The following is a 17247-nucleotide window of genomic DNA, read 5'->3' on the forward strand; positions in this document are numbered from 1 at the left end:
GATTGTTGCTCTTGGTCGTCAAGGCCATTTGCATAGTGTTATTTATAATATCCATAGTTTAGCCATGGAAATATCCCTTTTTGTTCTCATTCCTTGAAGCTGTTTTACTTGGCACCACCAAGTGTTGACTTTCGCCCATTTTTTTGAAACTCATGTTGTGTTTCCTGTGTGTGCGCTCACTATATATTTATATATGCTGTAATATGGCTGTGTCTTGTTTCTTTTGTTTACCTTTTGCATCCTTTACAAGCTTATTTTAAGCAGCTGGCATCGCTGGTACTTTGCGTTCTGCTGCCTCACTGTAATACCTGATATAGTACCAGAAATCGAAGAAAATCCATTTGAGAACGATGCTACCGTGCAAGAGGCATGGCAGAATAATGCAGAGAGTCCCTGACCTCCATTGTCATAGAACGCCCCCTAAGATCATGAATCTCATCTGTGAACACCTGCTCTCTATGTGGCTGCTCAGAAACCCCTGAACAAAAGGGGCTCTGCTGGCTTGTGCTGTGCTGGAGATGATGTGGGACTTTGCCTGGTAGAGAGGGAGAGGGCAAATGTATTCGGTATTCCCACTGTCCGTAGGACCCACACAATGATTTTGTAATTAATAATGAGTCATTTCCTACTTTGGAGGAATTCTTCTCCCTGCCCCTTCCCACTCCAAAAGTTCTCTAGTTCCCCTTTCAGCACAGGATGCCACAAGTAAAGTGGATTTGGAGATTGCTTTAAATTCTTCCTAGTCTCTTGGACCTGGCAGCTCTGTCTCTCCACACAGTGAGACAGTCATGAACAGCAACAGCTTCTTCCCAACCTCTTGCCCCATTTTTACAGCTGCTGTGGTTGTGGCCTCAAGCATTGGGTGCCACCTGATTAGTGTCGTGTGTGTGTGTGTGTGTGTGTGAGTGTGTGTGTGTGTGTGTGTGTGTGTGTGTGAGAGAGAGAGAGAGAGAGAGAGAGAGAGAGAGAGAGATTCTGTGCTGCCTTCACACTGGAGTGGTTTTATTAGCCTGAAATTGGAAATGCAGATGAAGGAAAATAGTAAAAGCAGCCTCACCAGCTATGATGCAGCAATTCCCCAGGACTGATTCACGGAAGAATCTCTTTGCAATCTGAGCCTTATTGAGCTCATTTTTAAAAGAATCATTACTGTATCTTGTGGACAGAATCGGCTCATAAATCTCAAAAAAAAAGCTAATTATGTTTTGTTACTGACGTTGCCTGAATCCGCCTGTCTCTAGGTTAACTGTTGGCAAGGGGAGTGCATACCCACACGGACAAGGAAGTCCTGGTAATTGCAAATCACTGAGAAAGGCGTGATGATATTTTGCCATTAAAGGAATTTTCTAGCACTTGGTTATGCTAAACTGAACATGAGAGAATCCAATTTCAAATCAAAGGAGGTAATTACACTGCTTCTTTATCATTTATGTAAATCTGTTAGGGAAAGAGAAGACCTGAGAACACATTAACCTAGCAGGATGTGAAGCACATTCATATAAATGTGTGTATGTGTGTATGTGTGTATATATGTGTGTGTGTTGAGAATAAAAAAAGTAACCACACAGTATTTATATGGATGATGGATATACTTAAAGATCACACACAAAACAAGTAAGATCTTGCCACGAGTCTCCTGTGTTGGAGACCTCACATTTGAGTGTCTATTGTGTTCCTCGTTTGCTAAGCAACTTGAAACAGAGATGTAAGTAACATGTCCAAAGCCACAGCATAAACAACAGAGCCTCTGATAACTAACTTTGCATCTCCCTTTTGGTGCTAACCAAAACAAGAAAACAACAAAAATTAAAAAGCAAATACAAGTAAGTGAAAGAAAAACCTCCAATTAAAAAAAAAAGTATTGCATTTATATATGAATGTATATATGCAAATGCCAAGGTGTGTGTGTGTGTGTGAGAGAGAGAGAGAAAGAGAGAGAGAGAGAGAGAGAGAGAGAGAGAGAGAGAAGGTCGGAGGACAACTTGGAGTCAGTTCTCTACTCCCATCCCATGGATCTCTGGGATTGAAATCATGTCCTCAGGATTGGCTGCAAGCCCCTTTACCCACTCAACTACCCCTCAGCCAAACAAACTGACTTTTGATACAAAGAATTGTCTTGAAAGTAACAAAATGGTTACTTTGTTAAGTTAATCAGTCACCTTTGATTTTACAAGCATTCCTATTTGAGTTTCTATTGAAGTAACCAACCGTTTCTGCCCTGGGATTTGGGAGTTAAAGGCTGTGGAGCTTGTGATCGGATACTAAGCTTGTATCTAAGTTCTCACTTAGGAATCTCTTTCTTCACCAAGGCAGGAAAACTGAAAGTAAGCAATATTTCTTGGGACTGGAGAGGTGATTTAACTGGTAAGGGTTGCGTACTCCTCTTCCAGAGAGTTCTGTCCCCAATGCTCACACCAGGCAGCTCACAAGTACGTGTAACAAGGTGTAACAAGTTCTGGGGTCAGACACCCTCTGCCTTCCTCTTAGCTCCTATTTGTGTTGTAAACACACACATATGCAAAGTCAATTTTAAAAAAAGGAACCTCCCCTCCCCCCTTCTTTTAATTTATTGCACTGTTGATTGAAATCTACTCCTGAGCTGTATCTCTATCCATTTTTTCCACCCTCTCTTCCTCCCTGCTTTCTTCGAGATCCGACCTCACTAAGTTACCCAGTTGGCCTTAAACTCGGTTTCACTGTGTAGGCCTGGTGGTTCCCCTGCTTCTTGTCTTCCGAGTGCTGGGGTTATAGGAGTGCACCACCATGCCCCACTATTTCTCCGCTTTCAAGCGGAGGCCTTGTAACGAACTACATTCTTACCTAATCTTGTAAGCTAAAAGGCTTAGAAAGGACCTTGTATCCAAAAACGTGAAGCATTTTTTTTTCATGTGCCGTTGTGTGAAATAAAGGGAGTCAGGCAGGGAAGGGGTGAGTGTGGGTAATAAAAGGTATTTTGAGAGTTTTTTTTTTTTATCACAGAAGGCCTTTAGAATTTAGTCTTAGTCCTTTATTTTCTTTATCCTTAATTTTGTATGTTCTCCTTTCTTATACACCCTTGGATGAGTTTGGTGTGTGCCCATGTAAGTGTCAAAAAATTTTGTCAGCAAACAGCAAAGGCTAGCCACCCAAATCAGCCCACAGCCCTACCTCCCCATTGTGTTGGGAGGTTAAGTGAACACCTCCTCAGATGGGCTGGCATCGTGATCAAAAGATGAAGTCATTATCCACCAATAAGAGTGCCGTGTGTGTGTGTACATGTGTGTGCATGCGTGTGTGCATGCGTGTGTTCACGTGTGCATGCACACAACACGCTCATGCACACGAATGTATGCGCTAGAGGACAGCCTTTGGGGAGTTGATTATCTCCCTCTCCCATGTGGGCTGTAAGGATGAAACTCAGCTCCTCAGACTTGGTGGTAAACATCTTGTCAGCCTATTTAATTTTATTTGAAAATATTTTGTCACAACAGAATCTCACGAACCATTATATCTGAAACCACTTTGTCTTGAAGGGTAAGCTGAAATTTTGGAATAAATCTTTTTAAAAATTTTATCTCGAATATATCAAAACCAGAATTCTCTAGAATCGAGGTGATCGAAGCATATAGCTTGTTCACTCTTGGGTGCCCTCCGCGCGCTTCTCTTAACATCGACAACCTGTTCTGAAAGGAGGTGAGTTAGCTCCCATAGCTGAGCTCTTCCGTGCCTTCCTGTGGAACACTCTTAGCTTGTTTCCTTCTTTGGGGAAGTTTACAGTTAGGTTTCCTATGTTATATGTTTTACAATTTCAGGAATGTAGCTGTCCCTTAGACAGAATGCATGGCGGCACCGACTGCTCCCTGCCTCCTCTCAGGATGGAATCCTGAACTGTGAACCGAGAGCAGCATGCCAGTGGGGTGTTCTCTCTTCCTTTCCAGCAATCATCTTTATTGCTGTTCACTTCTCCTGATTGCTGCTCTGACATTTCCATGAAAATTACCCAGGGCAGCTGAACTAGATAAATTAGTCCCTTTCTTAACAAATAAAAAAACCATTGACATTTTGGCAGTGCTAAACTCATTAACTGTATTAGCCAGGAGTCCTGCTTTTACTGAAGCAGCATCCTGAGCGTGTGACTGCAGGTTGGGGAAGATAAAGACCGCATAGATCCTAATTAGCAAGTGTAATAAATGGCAAAACAGTTTGTGGGAGTCCCTGAGTAACATTAATCAGGTTTAGAAAGCCACCACAATTTAATCATTTATTTCAGTGTGACTGGAAAAAGAAAAAAAAAACACATTATTTTAGAGATAAAAGTGCACGCTTGATGTGTTCTATAGCAGTAACTAAATTCAAGAGAATAACTAATCATTCCCTATCATTCAGGATCACATTGGAAATGCTTACAGTGAGGATTTGATTGGTTAGAGCCCCCCACTGGAGAGCCAGTGGGAGTGGAAAGGCCTAGTTCCCACCTGGAGAGAGATCTCTGTGTGCTGGCCCAGGAAAGTGAAACAAACAACCTTGCCTGTTATTTCTGAGGAGAAAAGTCCATACTTGCTGTCTCCTGAGATGGCAAAGCTGCTCTCAGCCCCATCCACTGAGTGCCTGCTATTACCACTGTTGTCTTTCCTGTTTCTAGTTTCTGTGGCTAATTTTCTTTTGTCCCTTTGGTATGTTTTACTTTCAGATAAATGAGTGTGGTCTTTATAGACCACACCGATCTTCGTTAATCTTTCTGTCCTCGGTCCTGCACAGACAATCAGTTGCCATTGAGTACAAGTTTTGTGTCCTCTACTGTGGTGTCTCTTAAGTACTGATTTTGTTTGCTTCTTAAGCCCAGTGTTTCGATCTTTTAAAAACCAATGAAAACTAGTTTCCAGATTGTCAAAGATTTACTAGCAGGTGTTTGAAATGAATCTATACTTTCCAAACTAAAAAAAAAAAAAGTTGGGGTTTGGCACTAGCTTCTGGGTTGTATTTGTCAGCTCTACTGTGACTATAATTGAATACCCGAGGCAGCTAGCATTGTTAAAGAAGAAGTGCATTTAATTCATAGATTTGGAAGCTTAACGTTGAAATGGAACGATGCTGTGGCAGGAGCTTCCTGGTGGTCTGTGGCTGGTGGTAGGAGGATCCAGACAAGGCTAGGTGAGACTAAGCCTGCCCGTTTTACATCCCATTTCTCATGAGACCATGCTGTTGATGTGAAGTGGGATAAGTGAACCGGAGGAAGATGGGACGCCTCTAATGGCTCCCCATAGCTGAAAGAAAGCATTGTTGCTGCTGCTGTTGCTGCTGCTGCTGGGTGTGGGTGTGTGAGAGAAGGGGGTGGGGGAGATGTCAGAGAGAATGGGAGGCATCAGGCATGAGCAGGTAGACTAATAAGTGAAGCCCCCCTGAGGTCCTTGCATCTGTGGATGCTGAGGTGTGCACTGATGCAGCTCGTCTTGAAAAAAAAAATGCGGTTTTAGCAGGTCAAAGAACATGGTTTATGTGGGAGTTTTAGACCTCATGGGTAGGATTGAAGAGGTAGCGAGGAGGAAAAGGAGGGAAGCCTTGGGGGCCAGAAAAAGCTGGAAAGGTAACCAGAGCAGCTTTGCCTCACTGAGGAGTGAGGGAGCAGTGTAAAGTCGAAAATGTAAACATAGCTGACTTGGATCTTTAATTTTTTTGTTCATGAATCTACTTTATCTCATTTGGCTATTTTCTTGTAAATATATAATGTACTTTTGAACTGCCCCTGAGTCTCCCTATACGCTCTTCTTCCCTCTTGCCCCTCCCACTAGTCCCTTAGGTCATTCTGTTTCCACTTTGATGTCATCTGTGCACACATGGTTTGTTTGTAGCTGTATAAAATCCAAGAACTACAAATGAAAGAAAACATGTAATATTTGTCTTTCTGGGACTGACTTAATTTGCTTGATGTCACCATTTCCATTTGAGTTAAAGACAGAAGCCATGTTAATGGCTTTATTAAGATCTAGTTCATACACCACGTAGCTTGTCTCTATACAATGTCCAATTCAGTGGTTTAAGCCTATTCCCAGGGCGGTGCAGTCATCATCACAGTCTAGTTTAGAACATTTTGTCATCTCCAAAGAAATCCATTAGCAATCATTCCCTGCCTCAGGGTAAGCATTTATCTGTTTCTGTGACTATGGATTTTCCTATTCTGAAAACAGTGTATTGTTGGCCTTCTGTATCCATGGATTCTGCATGTGTGGACTCAATTGACCACAGATCAATAATATTCAGGAAAACAATTGGGTCTGTACAGATTTTCTCTCATTATTCCTGAGACAATTATTTATGTGCATTTATATGGTATTGGATATTATATATAAGCTAGGGAGCATTAAAAGTATATGGAAGAATATGTATATACTATGTGCAAATTTATTATTTTCTGTACAAATTGTATATAAGCATGCTAGGATTCTCTGCTACAGTTTATAATAATTGGCCTTTTGTTGATGTCCTTTTTCATTTAGCATCTGTATTCGTTACTTTTCTTGCTCTTACAATCAGATACCTGACAAAAGCAAGTTAAGGAGGGGTTGTCTGGGCTCCCAGTATGAGGTCAGGGTCTGTCATGGCGGGGAAGGCATAGTGGCAGGAGTGAAAAACAGGTGGTCACTTTGTGTTGGCAGCAGGAAGCAGAGAGAGGGGGAGGGGATCAGCTGTCTTTCTCCATTTCATTCAGTCCAGGACTACAGCCCATGGAATGGCGCTCCATCCACCACAGTAAGGGTGTGTCCTCAGTCAACCTAGTCCCTTAGTTGCAAACATGCTCTGAGGGTCATGTCCATGGTGATTCTAAATCCCATCAAATCTACAATCAAGATTAGCCATTGCGGCGTGTTTTCAAGCTAGATCCGTATTATCACATGCCTTAAGTGTGTGGTTTGGTTTTGATTTGGAATCAGATGGCTGGGATATGGTCATCCAATGGAGTGGCTGCCTCCTCCAGTGGAGTGCGGCCCTGTTCTCAGTAGCTATTGTGAAGCTCAGCTAAGGTGTATGACTATCAGTTGGCTTATAGGTGAATTTGTGTGTGTGGGGTGTAACATTTTCCTAAAGAAAAGATAAATTCTTGGGGAAAGGAGGGAGTAAAGTTTGGACTTGGCTATGTTTGGGTTGATAACGTCACACGGGTGAGTCAGAGGACTCTTCATGAGTCATTTGGTGCGCAGGTAGATAGTGTGAAAGCTGAGGGGTTTCCAAAGGTCAGGAGTGAGGGCTGAGCTCCGCAGAAGGTCTAATCAGTAGAAACATAGTTGGTGTAGTGTGGTCCTCAACAGAGAAGGGAGGGGGAGAGAGAGAGGAAGAAGGCGAGGGAACAAGAGATCACCCTTGGATGCTGTGGGAGCGTTAAACCTGTTTTGCTGAAATAGTTTAATGATGTGGTCATTGCTAAATTCTCCTAATTAGCGAACTGTTGGCCAAGTCGTGTCTGTGCAGGATCCTCTGACCCAATTTACCGTTGGCCCAAGGCCACCGTGTGCTAACTGGTCAATAATGTAGGCTCTTTATTAAAAAGCAAAATGAAACAGGACCAAGGGTTCTGGCTTTGAAACGTGTCCTCTATCCCAGGTTGAGTCTGTGACGCGGTCTTTTTCCTGTCCTAGGTTTCTTTGGCTGCACAGGGCAGCTCATTGCTAGAATAATGGGGTGTACCGATGAGCCCAGGTGTGAAGGTGTCTTTAGATGTAAGGAGGTGCTGCTGCCCCTTTGCCAGCCGTCCCTCTCCCAGGTAAACAGGGACGAAGCCAGGTGTGAGATACTGGGAATTTCCAGGCACGTGTCGCCAGCCCGGCTGTGTTGTGTCACCTGTGGAGAAGGTGCACCTGACTATGGTCAGGTGAATGGGAGAGTCAGGTTTTGGGAGTAACTGTCTAGTTACTCCGCATTTAGTTTCTGTGTAGGTTTCTTCCTCAGAATTGACAGCAATCCTTTGGTAGTGGTTGAGGGAGTATGTGTATTTGAGAGTTTTGAGAAGAGAAAGAAAAGCCAGAAACTGTAATATAAACTGGAGGAAGAATATGATCTGGGCTAAGACCGAAAGTGTAGGTCCATCTTAAAGGAGCCAAGAGAAATGAATGTGGTTTTCCCCAGAGTTTGTTGTGGGCCCTCGGGTGTAGGCGAAGCCTGAAACCACTCCTGGCCAAGTTCCTGAAGCAGGGAGTGACAACCCTGCTGGCACACGATCTAGGGAACTTGTTCTGCCTCTGGGGAGGAATGAGGTGCAGAGACGGTCCAGTCCAATGACGTATGGAGTTTCCTGAGTGTTCCCTGAGTTCCTGCTGACCCCTGAACACTGAGATGCAAGGGAGTTCGTTCACTTTTTGCTTAACCGTCTCAGTTGGTTTTGGGAACTTGAAACCCGTCGTGTCCGATACCCAGGAGAGAAACCTGGGGATTTTGAGAAACACTGTGGGGACCTAGAACACAGCACATAGGATGTAAATAAGGGGCTGCTTGACTGACTGTAAGCCCTGAGACACAGCTGCAGACATTTAGATCAGGCAGCTCCTGGATGATATCTTCACTTAGTTATCCACTAGAGGAAAAACATATATTAAAGGTGCTAGGCCGGGGGAGGGTACAAAAATATTTTACCTGTGCAGGTCTTGTGGTCTGTCACAACTACTGCCCTCTGCTCTCAGAGGTAAGGACAGTTGCATACAACATGTGAATAAATGTACGCACTGTGTTCTCACTTCGCCAACAGTGATATTGAATTTGATGTAATTTTTGTATGGCGTGAAGTTCTTTTGATGTTATAGAAAAATGTATTAAAATGTGAATTCCCTTCTTAGCTTGCTGGCTACACAGATGCATATGGCGGGCAGGTTTGGCCTGTAGGCTGCAGTCGAGGATCTCTAGGGTATCAGATGGAAGTAAGGTTCTGTGTGATTTTTTTTGTAAAGGCAGCTGAGTGAGAAGAGCTGTCACTTAGTGTACCTACTGAAAGTTCAGCCTTTTAGCGGCACCTAAGCCTGGGTTGAGGCAAAGACCTTAGGTTTGGCAAGCACGTTTTACAAATCAGCAGCTCTGCCTCCGTACCCATCTTAACTGGGCGTTCCAGTCACTGTGTATGGAATCAGTCAGGTGATGTGGAAGATTTAAACAGAAAAAATTGAGTTAAAAGGAAACTACTCATATAGTTGACCTTCAGTGAACTGCCCACTCTACATAAGGTGGACAGTCCTAGAAGTCTGTGGTGCGCACACAGTGAACCATGGCCATGGTCAGGATAACAAGTTATGTTCCCCTACTGAAACCGTCTCTCCTCATCCCCTTCTGTTTTCTTCTTCAGGTATGGATTTTCCTCTCATTACTATTTTTCAGTGTTTTACATAAATAGAAATTAAGAAGACACGCTTTTATTTCACGTCTGGTTTTTTTCATGCAGCACAGTGCTAAGACTAACCTCTGGCTGCACGGGTCAATAATTTAGCTGGGGTTTTTGTTGTTTTGTTTTGGTTTTCATTGCTGGGTCACCCTCCATTGAGTAGATACTCCACAATTTCCTTGTCTGTCTGTCAGCAGGCATTTGAATGGTTCCTTTCTGAGTGGTTTCCAATCTGCAGATTGACAAGTAAATGTCTTAACAGTTGCCTGTCGTCCCGCTATAGACGCAGCCCTCGCTTCCCTGTAGTAAGTACCTAGGAACAAAGCTACTGTGGAGACAGAGCCATATGGAGCCAGAGTGTGCATTCCCTTTCTTAGAAACCCACACACTCTTTCCAGCCACAGCTGTGGAGGAGGGCTCCTTCCTTTCCAGGTCCTTGCCAGCTAAGGACAGCTTCAGGAAGCAGCTTCAAGGGGACCTCACCTTACAGGTTCTGAGACCCCCTCCTCAAAGTCACATGTTTAAAAACGACTTGGTTTTCAAAGAGCCCTGGTATCTAGTGCCTCTTTTGTTTCCAGAAAATTCCTGTAGGGTGACGAATTGGCACCCCAAATGGAGGGTGAGACTGATGGGAAGTGATTGTCCCCCTCTTTCTTTTTCCCCTGAAATGTAAGTCCTCTCATTTCCCCCCCTCCCTTTCCTTACTCCCCTCATTTCTTTTCCTTTCACGGTGATTGAGCGTGAGGTTCCGTCTTGATCTGTGTGGACTCTGAGCAAGGGTCCTGCAGTTTCCTTATGCACACTGAATGTCTCTAAAAGATGACATTGCTTCTGGGGACAGCCCCTCTGTAATGGTTGTGATAGTTTTACTTGGGGGACTTGCTTTCTTGCAGTGAAATTGTTGCAACCTTCCTGCCCTGTCCTTGAGACATGAGATAGTGCTGAACACATGAACTTCCTGGGTGGAAAGTTGAGCCTTGCATCAGTGACCAGTTTTGTTGTGTCCTAGGTAGAACCCGATGTCCGTCCTCTGTCCAGGTGAGTCCAGGATGGCACTGGCTTATCAGCCGTTGCACAGCTGTGACCCATTTCTGTGGTAGCTGATATCCGATCCAGAGCGAGTGTTCTGAGATGTCTCTCTTTATACACTCCATTTCCTGTTCTTGTCTCAGCTCCAATCTTTTCCAGCCTCCTTCTCCTTACAGTAAGTTGAGTTAGTGGGACTCTCCCATCATGAGCCAAGTTGGGGAGTTAGTTGTCCAGTCAGTATTGCTTACCTTTTGGATGATTTGGAGGGGACAGTGTCTTCTCAACTTCCGAAGATCTGTCTGAGGGGCTAAGAACTGGGGACTTTTGTTTCTTTCCAGTGCTTCTCTGCCAGGATGGTAGGGACGCTGGTGGCTACCCTGAGGACTCGCCATTGGTGTCATGATAGAAAATCAAAGCACAGAATAGAGAATAGAAAACTACACAGGTAAGGAAAAGCATTTCTCTCGTTGAGTCTGGGGGAAATGTGTCTTAATTCCAACCTTTTTCTCCATCTGCTCCAGTGATGGTGTTGGCATTCACCCGTATTCTGAGCTCACAGCGAACCCTCTGCGAGGATGAGCTGGTGCATCTGGGTGGGACTGTGGTTCTAAAAGCATACTTCCTCAGAAGTCTCAGCACCACCTGGGGAAATGTTAGAGAGGCACATTATTGGGCCTGGATCCAGACCTACTGAATTGTAAATCAGGGTGTGAGGCTGAGGAATATTTTTAACAGGGCCCCTGGGGTGATTCTGAAACACGCTGCCCTTTGAAAATCGTCAGCTATGGCTCTGTGTTTGGATCCCAGTTATGTGTTTTATAAGCTGGCTAGCACCAGCTACTTTATTGCCATGAGAATAAATCCCAGCACTCAAGAGGCAGAGGCAGGTCGAGCTTTGTGAATTTGGGGCTGGCCTGGTCTACATAGTGAGTTCCTGGCCAGCCAGGGTCCATAGTAAGATGCTGCCTCAAAAACAAAAGAAAAAGAACAAATAGCAAACAACTAATTCCTGTCTCTGGAGATGACGACAGAGAATGATAATGGCATGTGTGATGTTTGCACTTAGGACACCGTGAGCAGTAATTGCTACTGCTGAGTATGGATTTTTAAGGCAAGCATTCTTACATTCTCAACCCACTAATAAGGGTTTCAATATTTGTTTTATGTGTATGAATGTTATATTCTGAGATATCTTGGTGACCCTTAAAATCTTAAATGGATGGGCTTTGGGAATTGAACCCAGGTTGTTAGGCTTGGTGTTTGGTGCTGTTATCTTCTGAGCTATCTTGCTGACCTTTAAAATCTTAAATGGATAAATACGAGTTAAGTATATATGTTAGTGACTTACCCTGCGATGCTTTGACAGCATCCTTCAATGTTAATATTAATGACTAATGTCATTCATGTTTTCTGAAGAAACATGTTAGCATTTGGAGTAGCTACATAGCCCAGTGAAGCAGGATTTTTCCAAAGTTATTCATGGGTAAAAGACTTTTTCAAAGTTTGAGGTGAGTTACTGCATTTAATCTAACAGGTTTCATTTTCTATGTTGCAGTCTTTAAAAAGCTTCATTTCCATGTGAGTAAGTGTTTGTCTGAATGTATGTATGTATACTATGTGCATCTGGTGGTCATGGAGGCCAGAGGGAGCATCACGTCCCCTGAAAATGGAGGCACAGATATTTGTAGCTTTTTTTTGAGTGGTGGGGACTGAAACTGAGCTCTCTGCGTGGACGGCCAGGAATGGATTTTTGTTTGTTTGTTTGTTGGTTGGTTTTTTGTTTTTCTCTGAGACAGGGTTTCTCTGTGTACCAGCCCTGGCTGTCTTGGAACTAGCTCTGTAGACCAGACTGACCTGGAACTTGCTCTATAGACCAGGTTGACCTGCTACTCGCTCTGTAGACCAGGCTGACCTGGAACTCACAGAGATCCACCTACTTCAGCCTCTGGAGTACTGGAATTAAAAGCGTGTGCCACCACTGCCAGGCCAGCAGTAACTGCTGAATCATCTCTTGAGCCTTGTTTTTAAATTATAAACTGGCAATTTATAATTGTATGACTTTGTGGAATATTAAGTGATATTGGGACTTAGAAATACAATATAGAATAATTAAATCAAGCTACTAATGCATCTACTGTCAAATCTTTGTGGTTAGAACATTTGAATTTATTAACTGTATTTAACACGTTGTGCATAGGGCTCAAAAATGAAGCATGAATTCTTCCTCAGACTTTGCTTTCTTCGAATGCTGTGTTCCCATCCTCCTGGCCTTCCAGCCTTTGGTAACCACCACTCTAGTCCCTGCTGATGTGTGTCCTATTCTCTTCGGAGCCACAGCCAAATGAAAACATTTCTTATTTTTCTATGTGTGACTTACCTCACATAGCATAATGTTCTCCAATTCCACCATGCCACAGTGGACCAAGTCTCCTTTTTGAATATACATAGTACTGCTTTGTGTGTTCATTCCCTGAATTTTCTCCATCTGTTGATGTCCATCCACTTGTGGTCATTTGGGTCTTTTCTGTTTCTTGCCCATTGTGAAGAAAGCTGCAATAACAAGGGTATTAGCGTCCCATATTAATGGTAAACACTCAGAACCAGGATAGCTGGGTTGTAGTTAAGTTTTAATAAACCTTCATTTGTTGAATTTGGGTGAAATTAAAAAAAAAAGACAATATAAAATTACCTGAAAAGACACTACTTTTCCATATTGTGACATGGTGTATGTGGGGTGAGATGTTTGTCTCGGGCCTCAGCCTAAACACTGTTCCACAACAGGAGAAAGGCAGGGGTGAGACACTCTTCACACTGAAAAGTTCTAAAAAGTGCACCATGTCCCCATTTTCACTAAACTCGAATATTCTGCAAAATATACATTTCTTTAAACTACCATGTAATTTAACAGTCATTCTAAATGAAGTGTGGGATGCATAGCATCAGAAGTAGTCCACATTAAAATCCCCTTAGGGTCATCAGGAAATTAGGATGTAATGGTTCTAAGACCCATAGTTTGAGAAACACTGGGTCAGCTGAATGTCTGGGTTTAAAGATTTATTTTGTTTTTACATTTTCTTTTTAAATCTAAGACATTTTTATTAGTATCCTAATTGGGAACTTGTGAAAATGAAAACATATAGTTTGAATGTACCACTTACCCCATTAGAACAAACAGCCACTCCCAGTGTCCACCAGCATGGGAGTTTACTAACATGGGCAGTACCAACTCCAGAGCCCATGTCCAGAAGAGCTTTAAAAAGGCTAGCACATGGAAGTTAGAATGCGGATTAGCACATCTTAGTTTTCTCGTTACCAAACTTTTAAATTATCAGCAATTCTTAGGATCAGCCTCCTAAGCATCATTTTGAACTGCCTTAATGTGTCATGTTCCTTCTTCTGTGTGTCAGAACTCATCCTGAGCAGTAAGTTCTGGGTTACAGAAGAGGATTTGCTTTGGTACTTTCATTTTATGACTTTGGAATTTTTAATGACTTTAGTGAATATTAGCTTTCCAGATAGCCAATCTATAAATTTATTCATTTTTTTCTTTTTCTAGATTCATTTTATAGTTCTCTTAAACATTTTTGTTGAGACTTGACTTTTTCTAGAAACACATATTTGCTTGAGTAACATATTGTCCTACTGTGGAAGCTAAAGGCCACCCCCTCAAGCTGAGGGCCAGGGAGAAGATACAAAGTGGTATCGCATGGTCTTTGCAAGTGCCCTAGGAAGCATATTATGAGCAAAATGCCGTCCAGTTAATTTTATTTTCCTTTGGTAATAATAACGGGTCTATTACCTGATTTCCTGTGTTTTCAAAAGCTATCTTTAAGCCATGATTTAAATTGTGGGATTAGAAGTCAAGACTGAATAATTTTGAACAATTAGGATCACTGTGTAATCTTCGGATTCTGGCTAAATGAGAAACATGGCATGTTGGGCTATAACAGCAGGACAACTCAGAAATGACTGAGAACAGAAAATAGATGCATGAATGCATTTCTTTGTTAATAGAATTACTGATTTCTTTCTTTCTTTCTTTCTTTCTTTCTTTTTCTTTCTTTCTTTCTTTCTTTGACATTGGAGAAGCCTCTTTCTAGATAATTTTACTGCTGGTGTAAGGTATGTGGGTGTTTTGGTTTGTTTTTGCGTTGCTTTTAATATTGTAAGTCGTAAGAGTGTGTGGGCAATTTCAGCAGCAAACCCTTTCTGTCTTTTTGCCTACCACCTACCTGGCAGTTAAACATATCACTCAAGATGTTTTGGTTTGAGTAATGAATGGGTAACAGAAACTGTATTTATGTGGTCAAAAACCAAGTAGGACACATCCTAATCTTCCTATATGGTCTCTTAATTTACTGTCAAATTACTTTAAAGGTTTTAATTAGCATAATTAAGCCAAGTAAGTGATAAGATACTCTGTTTTATGTGCTGGATCACAGCATTTAACAGGGGCTTTTAAACTTAATTACTGCCTCAAACCCAGGCCAGGTGTAAGATGCATACCCTAACAATGTAGTTAGTGTTTCCACAGACAAAAATTGTTTTCTGTCTTAGTTGGGTTCTAGAATGCTCTTGTTTCCTTATTTTTATCTTGGTCTGTTGACTTCCAAACACTTTGCTGTCCCCCAACGTACATTTGCTATGTCATTTTATTCCCTAGGTTCATAAAAAACTTTGTATTGATTTTATTTCATGCACCTTGGCCTCTACTGTCTGCAAATACCTTTTTTTCTTTTTACTATCACCTAATTTTAAAAATACTAATTCCAAGACCTCCTGCAATGAGCTTTTAGAAAAACAATGCCTTGAAAGGCTGTCATCCACCCAGAGTGATATTTGCTAATTTTGCTCTGGTTAAACTTCATACCTGTTAACTCTGGTACTTTTTCCTCATTGTGTCCTTAGCATCTTGTTCAGAGTGCCGGTGCAAGGGACCTGGAGTTGCCCCTCTTCAGTAGAAATGTGTGTTTCTGACCTCATGCTGCCTCCAATATAGGTTCAAGATACAGAACAAAGAAATGTAATGGAGACTAAGCAGGAGCCAAATTTAAGTTCCCCAGTTGCCAAAAGATCAGTATCTTTTGAAAGGAGTGAAGCTTGAATCTAAATCCGGTGCAGATGAATTGGACAGTGTGTGACTGAGAAGTGGCTCACCTGGATGCCAGTGGGATCAAATATACCCCTAGTCAGGGCCCCTTGGACAAGTGGTAGGGATAACATTCATGAAGACATTGGCTGTGCCGCTCCATTGTGAGTCGTGCCCACTAATAAATTCTGCTTCCCATCCAAAAGGAAAACAAAACAAAACAAAACACAAGATAGCAACAAAAACGACTTTATCCCTAATCAGATCTCTCAGTTTCAGGATATGCTCTGGCTGATTGCTTTATGGGAGGACTTTTAAAGCTTGTCACCATATCTGCAAGTTTCTGTACGGGTATCATCCATTTATCCACCCGCCCCACCCACCCCTGCACCACCATACCCACCCCCTGCACCCATCTGTCCACTCCCTTCATCCATCCATCTGTCCCTGTACCCTTTCCACCCATTCCATCCGCCTGCTCACTCATCCACGCATCCCTCTGCCCACTTTTTTATGTATCAACTCACCTACCCATTTAGTCGTCGTCCTGTCGTCGTCCCATCCCAGTCCCCCCCCCCCCCCCCGCCCCGTCTCAGAATAGAAGAGGTTTCCTTTGTACACATGCAGGCCTCTGAGGCTGTTTTGTTGGTTATTTACTTCTCTCATGGTCTCTGAGCCTTTCCTTTTTAATGCTGTCTTCCTAACAGCATTTAAATGTATCTAAAATGTGTGTGTGTGTGTGTATGTGTGTGTGTGCGTGTGTGTGTGCGTGCGTGTGTTCTAGAAGCAGTAGTTAAGTGTTCTCTCATGCTCCTCTTTATTCTTTTGAGGTTGGGTTTCTCACAGAACCTAGAACTAGAATGGAGTCTAGAAATCCTTGTCAACCTTCTTGTCTCTGTCCTGCACAGTGCCAGAGTATAGGCCCATGTGGCCATGCCCAACATCTTCTTGTTGTTGTTTTTTGTTTGTTTGTTTATCAAGACAAGGTTTTTCTGTGAAGCTTTGGAGCCTGTCCTGGAACACACTCTAGACCCAGGCTGGCTCTGAACTCACAGAGATCCGCCTGCCTCTGCCTCCCGAGTGCTGGGATTAAAGGGGTGCACTGCCACAACCCAGCCACCCAGCATTTTATATGGATGTTAGAGATTTGAATTAGGTCCTCATCCTTGTGAAGTAAACACTCTTGCACACTGAGCCATCTCTTTCCCTAACCCCAAAACTCCCTCTGTAAGCTTAGTTTTGCGCTCTCTGTGCTCTCCATCCTCCCTGCACTCCTCCCTCTGCCTCTTTTCTCTGGCTTGCCTCGTGCCCACCTTTCTGGAGGAGTGTCTGGACTCCACTGCTTCCACTTCTCAGATCATTTTTCTCTCCATCATTGTAAGTCCCTGTCCCCTTCTTACTAAATCTACTTTTCACACCTCTTTCATCCAACAGTCTCCCCCCACCCACCACTGGGTTCTGTTGAATGGTTGCTCCCTCCTCTGGCTTTCATTACTGTAGTTGTTTGTCTTTTCCTCTTTTCTCCCCCAGTCTCTTCTCCTTCCTCTGGCTGTCCCATTAATACTGAGGGCTTGAGGTTCTAGCTTTGACTTCTTTTTCTCAACTCCATCCTCTCTGAACGGTGAGTTGGTCACACACTGCTGCTAAGGTCAAGATTGTCAGCAAGCTGACTCTGCTCCTATATACCACACTAGAACAGAGTGACTGCAAGTGGTCCTGGGAATATCTGTCAAAACCTCACACACTCTGAAATTGAATGTACTTACCTGAAAATCCCCAGTTGCTTTTATAC

General features: G+C 43.0%; 1 protein-coding gene across 2 annotated transcripts in view; it reads left to right on the plus strand.

Annotated features, from left to right (window-relative positions):
• Mcc (MCC regulator of WNT signaling pathway) overlaps nt 1-17247 on the plus strand; it is a 369600-nt gene that overhangs the window by 165190 nt on the left and 187163 nt on the right. The window lies entirely within an intron of this gene.

This window comes from Microtus oregoni, unplaced genomic scaffold (genome assembly GCF_018167655.1).
Source record: "Microtus oregoni isolate MIOR12 unplaced genomic scaffold, Mior012 000011F_ref0000422, whole genome shotgun sequence".
NCBI lineage: Eukaryota > Metazoa > Chordata > Mammalia > Rodentia > Cricetidae > Microtus > Microtus oregoni.